The sequence below is a fragment of the Meles meles genome, chromosome 5, assembly GCF_922984935.1.
Source record: "Meles meles chromosome 5, mMelMel3.1 paternal haplotype, whole genome shotgun sequence".
Taxonomy (NCBI): domain Eukaryota; kingdom Metazoa; phylum Chordata; class Mammalia; order Carnivora; family Mustelidae; genus Meles; species Meles meles.
In genome coordinates, this window is record NC_060070.1 from 122,999,847 (window position 1) to 123,017,122 (window position 17,276).

Here is a 17,276-nt window from a genome sequence, read left to right on the forward strand (position 1 = left end):
CAAAAATTAACAAGTCAGGAAATGACAGATGCTGGTGAGGATGTGGAGAAAGGGGAACCCTCCTATGCTGTTGGTGGGAATGCAAGATGGTGCAACCACTCTGGAAAACAGCATGTTGTTTCCTCAAAAAGTTGAAAATAGAACTACCTTATGACCCAGCAATTGCACTACTGGATATTTACCCTAAAGATACATACGTAGTGATCTGAAGGGGCACATACACCAGAATGTTTATAGCAGCAATGGCCACAATAGTCAAACTATGGAAAGAACCTAGATGTCCATCAACAGATGAATGGATAAGAAGATGTGGTATATATATACAATGGAATACTAAGTAGTCATCAAAAAAAATAAAATTTTGCCATTTGTGATGACGTGGATGGAACTAGAGGATATTATGCTTAACGAAATAAGTCAGTCAGAGAAAGACAAATATCAAATGATCTCCCTGATATTTGGAAGTGGAGATGCAACGTGGGGGGTTTGAGGGGGCAGGAAAAGAATAAATGAAACAAGATGGGATTCGGAGGGAGACAAACCATAAGTGACCCTTAATCTCACAGAAGAAATTGAGGGTTGCTGGGGGGGGGGCAGGAGAGGGGAGTGGGGTTATGGACATTGGGGAGGGTTTGTCCTATGGTGAGGGCTGTGAAGTGTGTGACCCTGGGGATTCATAGACCTGTACCCCTGGGGATAAAAATACATTATATGTTTTAAAAAAATTAAAATAAAAAAAAATGAGAGAAAAAAAGAGGAAAGAAATTCTTAAAAAAAAAAAAAAAAAAAAGACAGCAAGAAAAAAGAAGTCCTTAACTTACAAGGGAAGACCTGTAAGTCTGACTGGAGATTTCACAATAGAAGCCTGGCAATTGAGAAAAGAATATCATAATATATTCAAAGTGCTAAATGGAAAATATCTGCAGTCAAGAATCCAGCAAGTGGAGCAAATAATTCTAAAATTTGGATGGAATCAGAAGATACTCTGAATTGCTAAGGAAATGTTGAAAAACAAAAACAAAACAAAAATCATGTTACCTGATTTCAAGCTTCACTACAAAGCTGTGATCACCAAGACAGCATGGTACTGGCATAAAAACAGACACATAGACCAGTGGAACAGAGTAGAGAGCCCATATATGGACCCTCAACTCTATGGTCAAATAATCTTTGACAAAACAGGAAAAAAAAATACAATATAGAAAGAGAGTCTCTTCAATAAATGGTGCTGGGAAAACTAGACAGCTATATGTAGAAGAATGAAACTCGAACATTCTCTTACACCGTACACAAAGATAAACTCAAAATGGATAAAAGACCTCAACATGAGACAGGAATCCATTAGAATCCTAGAGAGAACATAGGCAGTAACATCTTCAATATCAGCCACAGCAACTTCTTTCAAGATACGTCTCCAAAGGCAAAGGAAACAAAAGCAAAAATGAACTTTTGGGACTTCATCAAGATCAAGAGCTTCTGCACAGCAAAGGAAACAGTCAACAAAACAAAGAGGCAACCCATGGAATGGGAGAAGATATTCACAAATGACAGTACAGACAAAAGGTTGATATCCAGGATCTATAAAGAACTCCTCAAGCTCAACACACACAAAACAGATAATCAAATCCAAAAATGGGCAGAATATATGAACAGACACTTCTCCAGTGAAGACATGCAAATGGCTATCAGACACATGAAAAAATGTTCATCATCACTAGCCATCAGGGAGATTCAAATTAAAGCCACATTGAGATACCACCTGACACCAGTTAGAATGGCCAAAATTAGCAAGACAGGAAACAACGTGTGTTGGAGAGGATGTGGAGAAAGGGGAACCCTCTTACACTGTTGGTGGGAATGCAAGTTAGTGCAGCCACTTTGGAGAACAGTGTGGAGATTCCTGAAGAAATTAAGAATAGAGCTTCCCTACGACCCTGCAATTGCACTGCTGGGTATTTACCCCAAAGATACAGATGTAGTGAAAAGAAGAGCCATCTGTACCCCAATGTTTATTGCAGCAATGGCCACGGTCACCAAATTGTGGAAAGAACCAAGATGCCCTTCAACGGATGAATGGATAAGGAAGATGTGGTCCATATACACAATGGAGTATTATGCCTCCATCAGAAAGGATGAATACCCAACTTTTGTAGCAACATGGACGGGACTGGAAGAAATTATGCTGAGCGAAATAAGTCAAGCAGAGAGAGTCAAGTATCATATGGTCTCACTTATTTGTGGAGCATAACAAAGAACATGGAGGACACAGGGAGATGGAGAGGAGAGGGAGTTGAGGGAAACTGGAGGGGGATATGGACCATGAGAGACTATGGACTCTGAAAAACAACCAGAGGGTTTTGAAGGGGCGGGGTGGGGTGGGAGGTTGAGGAACCAGGTGGTGGGTAATAGGGAGGGCACGTACTGCATGGAGCACTGGGTGTGATGCCAAAACAATGAACACTGTTATGCTGTAAATAAACAAATAAAAAAAAAAGAGGGGGAAACTGTGATTCTGGTGCTTCATCAGGTAAAATAAAAGAGACTAGAAATATAAAGAATGAAAATTCACAGCAGACAAATGGAAACTAGGAAAAAATAGTCAAATCAAAATTTTAGAATTGAAAGATACATCTGAAATTTAAATACTACTGCATTAGCACAATAGGAAAATGTAGATAATAAGGAAAAGACCAGAAAGTGGAATTGCCAAAATAAAAAATACAGGAAACAACAAGTCTTGATGAGGATGTAGAGAAAAGGGACCCTCATGCGCTATTGGTGGGAATGCAAACTGGTGCAGCCACTCTGGAAAACAATATGGAGGTTCCTCAAAAGTCAAAACTGGAACTATCCTATGACCCAACAATTGTTCTACTGGCTATTTACCCCTAAGAATCCAAAACCATGAATTCAAAAGGATATAGGTATAGCCTATATTTCTTGCAGTATTATCTACAATAGACAAATTATGGAAGCAGCCCAAGTCTCCATGGATAGATGAATGGATAAAGAAGAAAAGGAATATATATAAAATAGAATATTATTCAGCCATAAAAAAGAATGATGTCTTGACATTTGCAACAATATGGATGGAGCTAGTGAGTATAACACTAAATGAAATAAGGGGTGTCTGGGTGGCTCAGTGGGTTAAAGCCTTTGCCTTTCGCTCAGGTCATGATCCCAGGGTCCTGGGATCGAGCCCCGCATCGGGCTCTCTGCTTGGCAGGGAGCCTGCTTCTTCCTCTCTCTCTCTCTCTGCCTGCCTCTCTCCCTACCTGTGATCTCTATCTATCAAATAAATAAATAAAATCTTTAAAAAAAAGTGTTGCATGCTCTAAATGAAATAAAACAAAGAAAGACAAATACCATAAGATTTCAGTCATATGTGGAATTTAAGAAACAAAATTAATGAACAAAGTAAAAGAAATACAACTCAAAAAATGGACTCTTAACTATAGAGAACAAATCAAGAGTTACCAGAAAGGAGGTGCATGGGGGAATAGGTGAAACAGGTGATGGGGATTAAGAGTACACTTATCATGATGAGCACTGAGTAGGTTGTAGAATAATTGAGTCACTATATTAGACACCTGACACCAATATAACTGTGTGTTAATTATATTAGCATTAAAGTAGAAAAATTAATTTACAAAGGAAAAGTGGAAATATTTACAGTGTGTGTAAGTTTTCTGCATAAAGATATTTGGAAATTTTAAAAAAAATTTGCACATTAATAAAGAAATTCTCAGGAAGAGAGGAGAAAGATTGGAGCATATAATCTATTTGAAGAAGACTGTCAAAATTCTCTCACACTTGGTAAAAAATGTAAACCTGAAGATGCAAAATGCTTGGCAAAGTATAAGCAGAATAAACTTAAAGAATACCTACATGCCTAGAATTATTATGATCATAATTTTTGAAAGCCAAATTAAAGAAATAACTCTTGAACTTATCTAAAGTAAAATGAGAAAGGACAAATTATTCAAAACCAGGTGACTTCACACAAGAAATCATAGAAGCAAGAGTAAAATAAAGCAAAGTCATTAAAATACTGAAAGAAAGAACTGTCAATCCACTAGTCTATAGATTCAGTGAAAAGAGACTTCAGCAAAAAGACAAAAGAAAATCTTTAATGCATGGAAGAAAGAAAGGTCAAGAAAGGAACGACAAGGGGCGCTTGGGTGGCTCAGTGGATTAAGCCACTGCCTTCGGCTCAGGTCATGATCTCAGGGTCCTGGGATCGAGCCCCGCATCGGGCTCTCTGCTCCGTGGAGCCTGCTTCCTCCTCTCTGCCTGCCTCTCTGCCTACTTGTGATCTCTCTCTCTGTCAAATAAATAAATAAAATCTTTAAAAAAAAAAGAAAAGAAAAGAAAGACAAGACAGAAATTAGTTACCAGATTTGTCTCATAAGAAATCCTAAAGAAACTTCTGGAACATAAGGGAAATAACAGAAGGAGCAAATGAGAAGAAGGGAAAAATGTGGATAGAAATAACAGATTCTAAATTCTGAAAATCAAAAATTTCTTCTATTGTTTTGAAAATGTGAAATGGTGTTTTCCCTTCATCCACAATTTAATTAATGATCTAATAAATTTTACCCACTTGAATTAATTTTTATGTTGTATCGGGACGCCTGGGTGGCTCAGTTGGTTAAGCAGCTGCCTTCGGCTCAGGTCATGATCCCAGCGTCCTGGGATCGAGTCCCACATCGGGGACTTGCTCAGCGGGGAGTCTGCTTCTCCCTCTGACTCTGTCTGCCACTCTGTCTGCCTGTGATCCCTCTCTCCCTCTCTCTCTCTCTGGCAAATAAAAAAAAAATTTATGTTGTATCAATTATTTGAAATAAATAAGCTTAATGAATTTATTCAGAGAAAGGGAGGAAGTTAAAGGGAAATTTATCTCCACCAGAACAGAAAATGTATTACTAAAGGAAACCCTCTCCTGGATTATAGAAAAGCAATGCTTTTGGTACTTTGCATTTTGTAAAAATAGTTTGCCCCTAAAAGAACTAATATTTGATCCTCTGTACTTTTATTTATGAATTACTTCAAATATTTTAATCAATATTTGTAATTTGATATGGACATTGGGGAGGGTATGTGCTATGGTGAGTGCTGTGAAGTGTGTAAACCTGGTGATTCACAGACCTGTACCCCTGGGGCTAATAATACATTATATGTTAATTTAATATTAATTTATTTATTTTTTTCAGCATAACAGTATTCATTGTTTTTGCACAACACCCAGTGCTCCATGCAATACGTGCCCTCCCTATTACCCACCACCTGGTTCCCCCAAACTCCCACTCCTGCCCCTTCAAAACCCTCAGGTTGTTTTTCAGAGTCCATAGTCTCTTATGGTTCGCTGCCCCCTCCAATTTCCCTCAACTTCCTTCTCCTCTCCATCTCCCAATCTTATATGTTAATTTAAAAAATTAAAAAAAAAAATTCTCATTTGATTTTCAGAGAAAATAAAAGATGATGAGTTCTAAATCTTAAATCGCTTAGAAAAGAGATCATTGCAGCAAACTCAGTTTCAGACAGTAAAAAGAAAAGGTATTTGGTATCTTGACATTATACAAAATAAAACTTTCTTCCTAGTACACCAATCTACTGGTAACTCTATTGTTACACTTGCAATTTGTTTCAGTTTAATATGTAATAAAACTTTCCTGTTTGTTTTTTTCTAAACTGTCTAAATTTTTGTCTAATTTCTTTTTCAGAGAAAAGGAAGAAAGAAAAGCAAGGTAGCCATTTTATCTTCACATAAGTACAAATCATGCAATTAAATATTGTCAGCTCTTGACTGTATGAGAGCATGCCCTGGGCATCTTGGCATTGTGTTATTAGATATTAGATATTGATGAGATATTGTGATATTAGATTACCAAGGACATTGTCCCTAAGTAAATGAATTGATTTGATTTTCTGTTACTTTATTTGCAGATCACTTCTGTTGCTCTAACTTTTGTTTACTCTTTTGCATAAGCATCATGATATCTGAAGCACTTTTGGTGATCAAATGTGATGCTGCCTGTGAAACATGTATCACAGAGCTTAATGCAGAGAAAGCAGTTAATGAATGTCAGTGGGGATGTTGGGGATGATGGTGATAATGTTAGTGATGATGGTGGTGATGATTATTATGACAATGATATCATGCCTACAGAAGACTTCAGGAAATTATTTTGGGAGATGTTAAGTTCAGTCACAAGAAATTTAAAATTATTTTTCTGCTTTACCATTTCACATAAAACAATGTGGAAACCCATAAGTTTTTCAGTAAAACACCTATAAAATAAACATAATCTTTTTTTCTTTGAAGTGACTAACCTACTATAGGAGAAAAGATTTTTGCAAGGTTTTTTGTTCATTTTGTTTGTTTCATAATGATTCTTATACTACTTTCTCTCTTTTTTAAAGATTTTATTTATTTATTTGACAGACAGAGATCACAAGTAGGCAGGCAGAGAGATAGGAGGAGGGAGGCTCCCCGCTGAGCAGAGAGCCCGATGTGGGGCTCGATCCCAGAACCCTGGATCATGACCTGAGCCGAAGGCAGAGGCTTTAACCCACTGAGCCTCCCAGGTGCCCCTATACTACTTTCTTTTAATTTTTCAAGTGAACCTAGGAAAGAAAATGGTATAATGTAACAAATATTTACAAAATATATTTCTATTGTCTGTGTCATAGTGATTTTCATATTACTCTGTTTTATTTTCAGGTGAACCTAGGAAAGAAAATGGCAAAATTTAATGAGTATTTACAAAATATGATATTCCTATTGTCTATATCATAGTGATTTTCATATTGCTCTGTTTTGTTTTCAGGTGAACTCAGGGGGAAAAATGGTAAAATTTAATAACAACTTATTTTCAAGATATGATCATCCTATATGGATTTTTGCTGCTTTTTCCTTTTCCATTCCCCCTACTTTCTCTGTATAATTTCTTTCATGATTTTCATTCGTGTTTATTATATTACTACTTCCCTTCCTGTTTCTTTCTTTGTTATTCTCCCATTAGTTAACTCACTTCTCTCATTCACCCTTGTCTTAATTTAATGTATTATTTTTCAGCCGTCTCCATGACGTTAGCAATAACTTCTTCTAGTGGCTCTGAAATAAGTCAAATCTAATCTGACAATATATTTGAAAGAGCTCTCACCATGCTTGCTGTGCCCACAACCTGATTCTAAGTAAAACTGAAACTCTTCTAAATATGACACTATTTTATCAAAGAAATGTGCAATAGGTTGTTCCTTATACAGAACAAACACTACTACCTATCTTTTGACTGAAGCATCAGCTGGCTGGACCAAAAGTGGAGGATTATGGCATAGTGATTGTCTTTAACTTGCAGTTTAACTTACTTAGATTTAAATCTTTGATATGTCGATTTACCAACAGAAACTTCACCATGTTGTTCACCCCTTTCATTCTCAGATCTTTGTTTGTAAACAGAGGAATACTACTTCCCCATTATTTTGCTAACATTCAATTGGGTAATTATATAAAGCCATTAAATAATACCTATCTCAGTGAATGCATTGAATAAACTGTAGATGTTACTGCACAGATGATGGATAGTATCACATTACAGGTGATGATATTTATTAGTATCAGCATTCTAAAGTACTTCAAAAACAATATATCACTGGGGACTTGGGGAATTTTCTCTTGAATTTCAAATGTAAAATAACTTATCCATGTAAGCATGTGATATATTTTTTATTGTTTTGTTTCTGATAAGTGTTCTGAAAAAGTGAGGGCTTTTTTTAAAAACTTTAATTAAAGTAACTTATTTCACGTGTAATTCATTTAAGGAACTTTAATTTTTCTTTCCTCTGTGATATTAAAATGGGGTTTTCACTTTGTATTTCAGGAGAATTGCAAAAGGAAATTGGTAATTGTATTCCAATAGTTAAAATATTTGCAAGATATATTGTGGAATTCCGATGCTTCACTTTATCCTGTTTCTTTTTTTTTTTTCCATTTTATTTATTTTTTCAGCGTAACAGTATTGACTTTATCCTGTTTCTTTACCTCTTTATTTTGGGTGTCTTTTACGTTTTCCTGTTGCCTCTCTATATTGTAGTTATCATGCTAGGAATGATTTACCTGTTTACCTTAAGTCCTAAAAATCATGTGAGTCATCTTTTTTAAGAAATGTGCTATAATTTAATTGTCAATATATAGAACTAGCTTTGGTAAACACTGAGATTTTTAGTGTTTAACTCAGAAGAAATTCAAAGAATTGAGTGATGTTGCTCTAACCCACTTTTCCCATTCTCACTAACATGTATATAAGGATGCACTTGCTAAGCACCTGTGTCTCTTATAGGCAAAGAAGAAAATAAGAAGATTAATATCGATGCTGAAATTGATTTGGGGGAAATAAAATATGTGTTAATGGTAATATAGGAATTTTATAAATATCCTGAGTGCTATAGAAATGTACCTTCATGTATTTTTAAATTGAGCATGGTGTATATAAAATGCAACCATGAATGTTGGGAAAGTCACTCTCATGTGCATAATCCCTCAACCTCCACTCTGTTTTTAGTGTTAATCGCTCTGCCTGACTCTTTCCCCCAATTTTCTTGCATTGTTTAGATCCTCATTACGCCTACTAGTCCTCATTTCTATCTCCCATATTTTAGATATTGTTCAATTATATACCTTTCGGTCTAATTTTCCTCCTATGAAAAATGAGGTTTTTATCAGCTCTATTCATTACTGGAGAGTTTAATTATTTCTAAACTAAATGACTTAAAAGGAAGGAAAATAAAGCATGACATGATGTGAATTAGGTTTAAAACTAATGACTTAATCCTACCTTAAGGTGACACTTAAACATCTGCCAAACAAAAATACTGCCACCCACACACATTATTAATAAAATTTACTTGGAAGAAGTGATTAGCTTACATAAATCAAAGGACATAAAAAGTTGCAGAAATAATAATGAGGGAAGATGAAATATAAAATAAGACTGTAAACTTCATTGGAAAGATAAAATAACGAGGCAATATTGTAGGAAAATACATATGTCTTGGTGTTGACAAAGATGATGATGGAGAGTTCAAAACAAATGTACAAGAAGCAGATAAATACATAACAGAAATAGTAAGTCAATTAAATTTGCTTTTTACCTACTTATCTAAAAACGGAGGAGGAACCAACTCATGAAGAAAGACTAATGTTAGGAAGGGAGGAGAGCAAAATTTGAAACACTTCTATGGCTTTCTTCTCGTGCAAACCGACTTACATTTTTGAGAACTGGAAACATTAAGCTTCAAAGGCATTTTTACCAACAAGGTAATTTTAGTTTGTAGCTTCCACTTGTGTAAAAGGTACATTTTAACACTTAAGAAAAAAAAAAGAAAGAAAGAAAACACTTAAGAAAATGAGACCCAGAAAAGTGGAATAGGGTTTCCTCTGAGACAGCCAATGTCAAATTATTCATCTTGCATTGGCCTTCTACCATTTTGAAAATAAAGCATAACATATATACGAGAGATAGGTTCTCCAAAAATGATAAATAGGGGTGCAGTATTGACACTCAACCACCAGTAATTGTATCTTTAGCATTTCTCATAACATGTTTGCTACATAAATTGAAGTAATATTTTCTTATATTCTAATCCCTGTGAGACCATAAGTAAAATTGAAAAAAAAATCATCTAGCTAAGATGAGTTATTAAACTTTATGACTATTTTAGGGTCTTACAAGAGAACTTTATAATAACATCTTGGACAATAGCTTCTTTCACTAACATTAAAAAAAATCAGATCAAGGGGTGCCTGGGTGACTCAGTGGGTTAAGCCTCTGCCTTCGGCTCAGGTCATGATCTCGGGGTCCTGGGATTGAGCCCCACATTGGGCTCTTTGCTCAGCAGGGAGCCTGCTTCCTCCTCTCTCTTCCCCTGCCTCTCTGCCTACTTGTGATCTCTCACTATCAAATAAATAAATAAAATCTTTTTTTTAAATTTATTTATTTTTATTTGTTTATTTTCAGTATAACAGTGTTCATTGTTTTGGCATCACACCCAGTGCTCCATGCAGTACGTGCCCTCCCTATTACCCACCACCTGGTTCCTCAACCTCCCACCCCACCCCCCACCCCCACCCCCGCCACCCCTTCATAACCCTCTGGTTGTTTTTCAGAGTCCATAGTCTCTCATGGTTCATCTCCCCTTCCAGTTTCCCTCAACTCCTTCTCCTCTCCATCTCCCCATGTCCTCCATGTTATTTGTTATGCTCCACAAATAAGTGAGACCATATGATACTTGACTCTCTCTGCTTGACTTATTTCGCTCAGCATAATTTCTTCCAGTCCCGTCCATGTTGCTACAAAAGTTGGGTATTCATCCTTTCTGATGGAGGCATAATACTCCATTGTGTATATGGACCACATCTTCCTTATCCATTCATCCGTTGAAGGGCATCTTGGTTCTTTCCACAGTTTGGCGACCGTAGCCATTGCTGCAATAAACATTGGGGTACAAATGGCCCTTCTTTTCACTACATCTGTAGCTTTGGGGTAAATGTCCAGCAGTGCAATTGCAGGGTCATAGGGAAGCTCTATTTTTAATTTCTTCAGGAATCTCCACACTGTTCTCCAAAGTGGCTGCACTAACTTGCATTCCCACCAATAGTATAAGAGGGTTCCCCTTTCTCCACATCCTCTCCAACACACGTTGTTTCCTGTCTTGCTAATTTTGGCCATTCTAACTGGTGTTAGGTGGTATCTCAATGTTGTTTTAATTTGAATCTCCCTGATGGCTAGTGATGATGAACATTTTTTCATGTGTCTGATAGCCATTTGTATGTCTTCGTTGGAGAAGTGTCTGTTCATATCTTCTGCCCATTTTTTGATATGATTATCTGTTTTGTGTGTGTTGAGTTTGAAGAATTCTTTATAGATCCTGGATATCAACCTTTTGTCTGTACTGTCATTTGCAAATATCCTCTCCCATTCCGTGGGTTGCCTTTTTGTTTTGTTGACTGTTTCCTTTGTTGTGCAGAAGCTTTTGATCTTGATGAAGTCCCAAAAGTTCATTTTTGCTTTTGTTTCCTTGGCCTTTGGAGACATATCTTGAAAGAAGTTGCTGTGGCTGATATCGAAGAGGTTACTGCCTATGTTCTCCTCTAGGATTCTGATAGATTCCTGTCTCACGTTGAGGTCTTTTATCCATTTCGAGTTTATCTTTGTGTACGGTGTAAGAGAATGGTTGAGTTTCATTCTTCTACATATCGCTGTCCAGTTTTCCCAGCACCATTTATTGAAGAGACTGTCTTTTTTCCATTGAATATTTCTTCCTGTTTTGTCGAAGATTATTTGACCATAGAGTTGAGGGTCCATATCTGGGCTCTCCACTCTGTTCCACTGGTCTATGTGTCTGTTCTTATGCCAGTACCACACTGTCTGGTGATCACAGCTTTGTAGTAAAGCTTGAAATTGGGTAACGTGATGCCGCCAGTTTTGTTTTTGTTTTTGAACATTTCCTTAGCAATTTGGGGTCTCTTCTGATTTCATACAAATTTTAGGGGGAACCCTCTTACACTGTTGGTGGGAATGAAAATTGGTGCAGCCACCTTGGAAAACAGTGTGGAGGTTCCTCAAAAAATTAAAAATAGAGCTACCCTATGACCCAACAATTATACTACTGGGTACTTAACCCAAAGATATGGATACAGTGAAAAGAAGGGCTATATGCACCCCAATGTTCATAGCAGCAATGTCCACAATAGCCAAAATGTAGAAATAACTGAGATAGCCTTCAACAGATGAATGGATAAAAAAGATGTGGTCCATATATACAATGGAATATTACTCAACCATCAGAAAGGATGAATACCCAGCGTTGTATCAGCATAGTTGGAACTGAAGGAGATTATTCTGAGTGAAATAAGTCAAGAAGAAAAAGACAATTATCCTATGGTTTCACTTATTTGTGGAACATAAGGAATAGCATGGCAGATATTAGAAGAGGAAAAGGACTAATGAAGGGGGGGAATCTAAGAGGGGTGAGGCAAAACATAAGAGATAATGGACCCTGGCAAATAAAATGAGGGTTTTAGAGGGGAGAGGGGTGGGGGGATGTGTTAGCCTGGTGATGGGTATTAAGGCGGGCATGTATTGCATGGAGCAATGGGTATTATACACAAACAGTGAATCATGGATCCCTACATCAAAAGCTAGTGTTGTATTGTATGGTGACTAAGACAGCATAATAAAAAAATTGAAACAAATAAAATTCAAGAAAGCTACAGATTGCCACCAAACCATGAGAAGTTAAGGAAGAGACATGGAATAGAGTATTTTTCACCACACTCAAAGGAACTGACTCTGGTGACATCTTGACCTCAGACTTACTTAATCCAGAATTATGAGACAATATATTTATTTTATTTAGGTTACCTAGTTTTTGGCTCTCTGTTATAGCAGCTCTAGCAAATGAACACACAAATTTTTTTTATAAATATGTTCTAATTTAGTGAAAATCATATTTTCTTCATATGCTTGTTTTAATTGGTTATTTCCTCTTTTTTGTTTTTTTGAAAAATTTGATGTTCCCCTTTTACCTGAATTTCCACTGAGTAAACCTGAAAGTGAAAGGAATCTTTTATTAAGACTCATATTTATGAAGAATAAAGGACAGAGACATATTATTAAATTAATATATTATGTTATAACAGGACATCAAACATTAACGTTTTCTTTTATATGATTATAAAACTTTTTGCTAACTTGCTGAAAAAGTTATATTTTCAATCATTATCATGTATTCAAAGTTTTAAAATCTCACTGTTCCATCTTCCTAATAATTCAGAAATACATTTATTGGTGGTTATATTATGTAAGACTCAAAATAAGGGCCTGACCAAATTTTAAATGAGAGATACTATGAACCTAAGAAGGAAAAAAAAAATCATGGGATTATCCTAGTCCAGTCTTGAAGTGAAGTTTGATGATAAATAAACAAAAGAGATTTATAAACTCAACAAAGATGTAGTTAACATAGAGCAGTATACTAAGAAATTATGCATATGAACATGTAAGTTTTTATAAAAATTACAAGAATGATTTAAAAGGTGGAAATTTTGTTAATGTATATTTCCAAAATAATACATTAAATAAGAATAATCATTTTGATATATGCAAAAAATTAAGTGATCATCATAGATTCATTCTTGATTTATATACAACTAATGAATTGTTGAACACTACATCAAAATCTTAGGATGTACTATATGCTCGCTAATGGAACATAAAAAAAATTAAAAAAGAGAGAAAGAAAAAATTTAGAAAATTAGGCATAGAAGAAAACATGATTAACCCAATAAAGAGTATCCATCAGATACTGATAGCAAACATTTTTTTCTAAATAACAAAAAACAAAAACATAAGCTGTGCTTGTTCTCTTTTTATCAAATATGTAAAATTTTTAAAAAAATCTATTTTAAATATGAAAAAATGCAAGTACTTTCAATATAATTCAGATGTTCTAGGAAATGACATATTAACATTAAAAAAATGATTTGTCTCCTATCATCTATCTACAACTTTACTATAGAAGGAGGGAAATTGTCATCTTGAAATGATATAACTATAGTACTTCAAAAACTCAAGATCAATAAAATTATATTTTAAAAATAATAAGTGAACTAAATGATGTTGTCCACTTAATAAACAAAGGTTTTCTTTAAAAAAAAATCACTAGCTCCACTGCACATTAAGATGATTAAAATTTTCATTTTGCTTGAGATATTCCAAGATTATGCCTGTATTGTATAGTACCATTATCTATTACTGAATAGTAGATAACCACAAATTTAGTGGATTTTTTTTAAGATTTTACTTATTTATTCACCAGAGAGAGAGAGAGAGCCCCAGTGAGCATGGGCAGACAGAGTGGCAGGCAGAGGCAGAGGGAGAAGCAGGCTCCCTGCCAAGCAAGGAGCCTGATGTGGGACTCGATTCCAGGATGCTGGGATCATGACCTGAGCCAAAGGCAGCCGCTTAACCAACTGAGCCACCCAGGCGTCCCGAAATTTAGTGGATTAAAACAACACACATTTATTATCTCACAGTGTCATTTATCATCACACAATACAGATTCACCTGATCCTCCACCTTAGGGTTTTTCATGAAACTGCAATCATGATATTGGGCACCTGGGATCTTGGCCGGGGAAGGATTTGTTTACAAGCTCATTTATATGGCTGCTTGACCCTCCCTGGTGGTCTAGTGGTTAGGATTCAGAGCTCTCTCATTTATATGGATGCAGACATAATTCCAACAGTTTCTAGCTGGCTGTTGACCTAAGGCTGCCATCAGATCCTTACCAAACAGTTTTCCTCAACACATTAACTTGCTTTGTTAAGGTTAGTAAGGGCAAGAGTCAGCTAACAGGACAGGTAGAAGAATATTTTAGAGTTAACAGGGGAACTGATATCACTTCAAACTTCAGACAAGAATAGGGTTATTGAAGGGGAAAGGAGTACATAGGTCATGGATACTAAAAAACAGAGAACTTTGGGACTGAAATGAAAATTTGAGTTTAGAATAAAATTTGCCTCAAATGCCCACATCTTATTGGTTTCTATTTTCTCAACACTAACAACGTCAACAACAAAAAATATACCTGATATACCCATTCTTTTTACTTCAAAATATGACCATTAGTAGACTGATTATAAACAACTATTGATATGCTATGGAAGAAAAACTGTTATTATTTTGATCTTTGTTTTCCTAAGCAGCTTAATATCTCAAAGGAAAAAAAAACGACGATACTCTTTCCCTATTCTCACCTGTCCCACTCATTCTATTGGATTTGTCATAATTTACTCTATCCCATTTTTTATATCTTACCATTTTTATTGTCATTTTTCTTGCAAAAATATTTATAAATACATAATCCTAGAAGTATTAAAATGATGATTCCAAATAGAACTATAATTATATGATATTTTGTGGTGTTTTCTGAAAAACAAAAAAAATACATAGAGGTGCAATTAGATTCAATTTTCATTCTTAGTCATCTTTCACCCAAGAAAAGCCCACTTGTATTTTTTTCTGCTCCCACTGTGGGAGGTCTGAGAGTTGTCTTTGTTTAAACAACAGAAACATGTTTTTGAACATCGGCTACTTTAATGACATTACACTGGTTGCTGTGAGAAATACCTCAAAAGAGAAATTACCCTTCCTGTGCTAAGGAAGTTTCACTTGAGTTATACAACTGGCTCTCTAGGAATTCTCCTCCTCAAAAATCCCATAACGATGCTTGGTTAATCTCAGTTAACTTTGGAGGACTGAACTGGAAAATGAACTTTGCAAAAACATTTTATGGAATGATTTTATGGGACAGAATCAAGGCTGTGTTACTATCTGTGAGATGGAAAAGTCTGTCATTCTACATCAATATTCAAACAGGAATTCTGAGAAAGACTTGTTCCACTCATACTTCTCATTCTACTTTTTAACGTACTACATTTTCTACCTCTTAATTTCCTACATCTCTTATCTATGCAATGCATAATTGCAGCCCAAGATGAAAATTTTCCATTTCTCTGTTATATTCTCATTTCCATTTAATTCAGATGTTATATTCTGAATTACCCTATTTCTGACAATCTCTTTTCGCTCTCTCTTCATTTTTCATGTCCATTCAATTACCACAAATTAGCATACACTATCAATCAGTTTTTCCAGGGTTCTTCATTTACTCACAGTGATACTGGAATTTCCTAGGATAAACACTACTTATTTATTTCCTGTCAAGGATTGGTTAATTATTTAACCCAAATCTCTATTTCTCTGATGACAGAGGTGAGATTATCTTCGTATAGACCTTGAAGGCTGCTTTCAGGATATTATATTCACAGGCTTAATAACAAATCCACTTCTTCTATTTATTTTTTTTAGTCCTGTCTGCTAAGCCACTCAGCTCTCATGTTTAGTTTGAATATATATTGACCTTCTGATCACTTTCCCAGATTTATTTCAAATTTTTTCTTCTCTTTAACATTTAGGTTGAAACCTGAACAACTTGAGAGAACTCACTGATTGTACACTTCAAAACTGCCTGTTACTCTTACTTGTACTCTTTTACATACATAATTGATATTTCCAATGTATTAAAGCAAACTTTTCATAAAATCATGACGTATTTTTTCACAATTTCAATTTTCCTTTTAAAAAATCAGTTAGGGGGGCACCTAGGTGGCTCAGTAGGTTAAGCGTCTGCCTTCAGCTCGGGTCGTGATCCCAGGGTCCTGGGATTGATCCCCACATCAGGCTCCCTGATCATCAAGATAGCCTGCCTCTCCCTCTCCCTCTGCTCATGTGCTGTATCTCTATTGCTTATTCTATCTCCCAAATAAATAAAATCTTTAAAAAAATCAGTTAGGAAACCTTTATTTTTAAGCAAAAATTCTGTTTCTTGGTTAAATGTGCTACAGTTCCATAAAACATGTTTTTATTTTTTTTAATATCGTTTGGTTAAGATTACTTTATAATCTGTTCAAGATTTTTGATTTTAGTAAAGATGCATTTAATCTCCAGCCTGAAATATCATAAAAAATTAAACAAAATGCCTGGAACAACAGAACCCAAGATATCAGGAATCAGACAATAGAGGAGAGTGATCTCAAAGGGATAGGAAGCAAATGAGGAAAGGCCTAAATTTTCCACAGTTTATTCTCTTAAGAAGGTTTCTAGGTTGCATCAAAGGAAAAGGGGAAACAGGCTGAGCCTGGAAGAACCCCTGAGTGGAGGGACTAAGGCAGAGTATAGAAGAGAAGAAAGCTGCCCAAAGATAGAACTCAAGACATCTGCAGAGGGTCCACTCTAATTCCTCCAGCATGAATTGGACAACACCAGCGTGTGAAGAAACTATGTAAGGATGGAAACCATCTGAAAGTAACTTAAAGACCTAAATAAATGGATGATCATACCATGTTTATGAATTAGAAGACTTAATATATTAGATTAAAATTCAGCATACCCTTGAAGCACATGGATGGCTCAGTAGGTTGAGTGTCTGCCCTCAGCTCAGGCTGTGATCCTGGGATCCTGGGATGGAGCCCTGCATTAGGATCCCTACTCAGTAGGGAGCCTGTTTCTCCCTCTCCTTCTGCTGCTCTCCCTGCTTGTGTTCTCTCATGTGCTTGCTCTCTCTCTGTGAAATAAATAAATTATTTTTTAAAAATTAGCATACTCTCTTTGTTGAAAATGACATGATAATTATAAACTTCTCATGGAAAT

General features: G+C 35.7%; 1 long non-coding RNA gene across 1 annotated transcript; it reads right to left on the reverse strand.

Moving 5' to 3' along the window:
• Positions 1-12,370: 12,370 nt before the first annotated feature.
• Positions 12,371-17,055, reverse strand: LOC123942663. The gene is made up of 3 exons (XR_006818454.1): positions 17,017-17,055; positions 14,883-14,993; positions 12,371-12,610 (listed from the first exon to the last, which is right to left on the reverse strand). It is a non-coding gene; the product is annotated as an uncharacterized LOC123942663 (long non-coding RNA).
• Between the last annotated feature and the right edge of the window lie 221 nt (positions 17,056-17,276).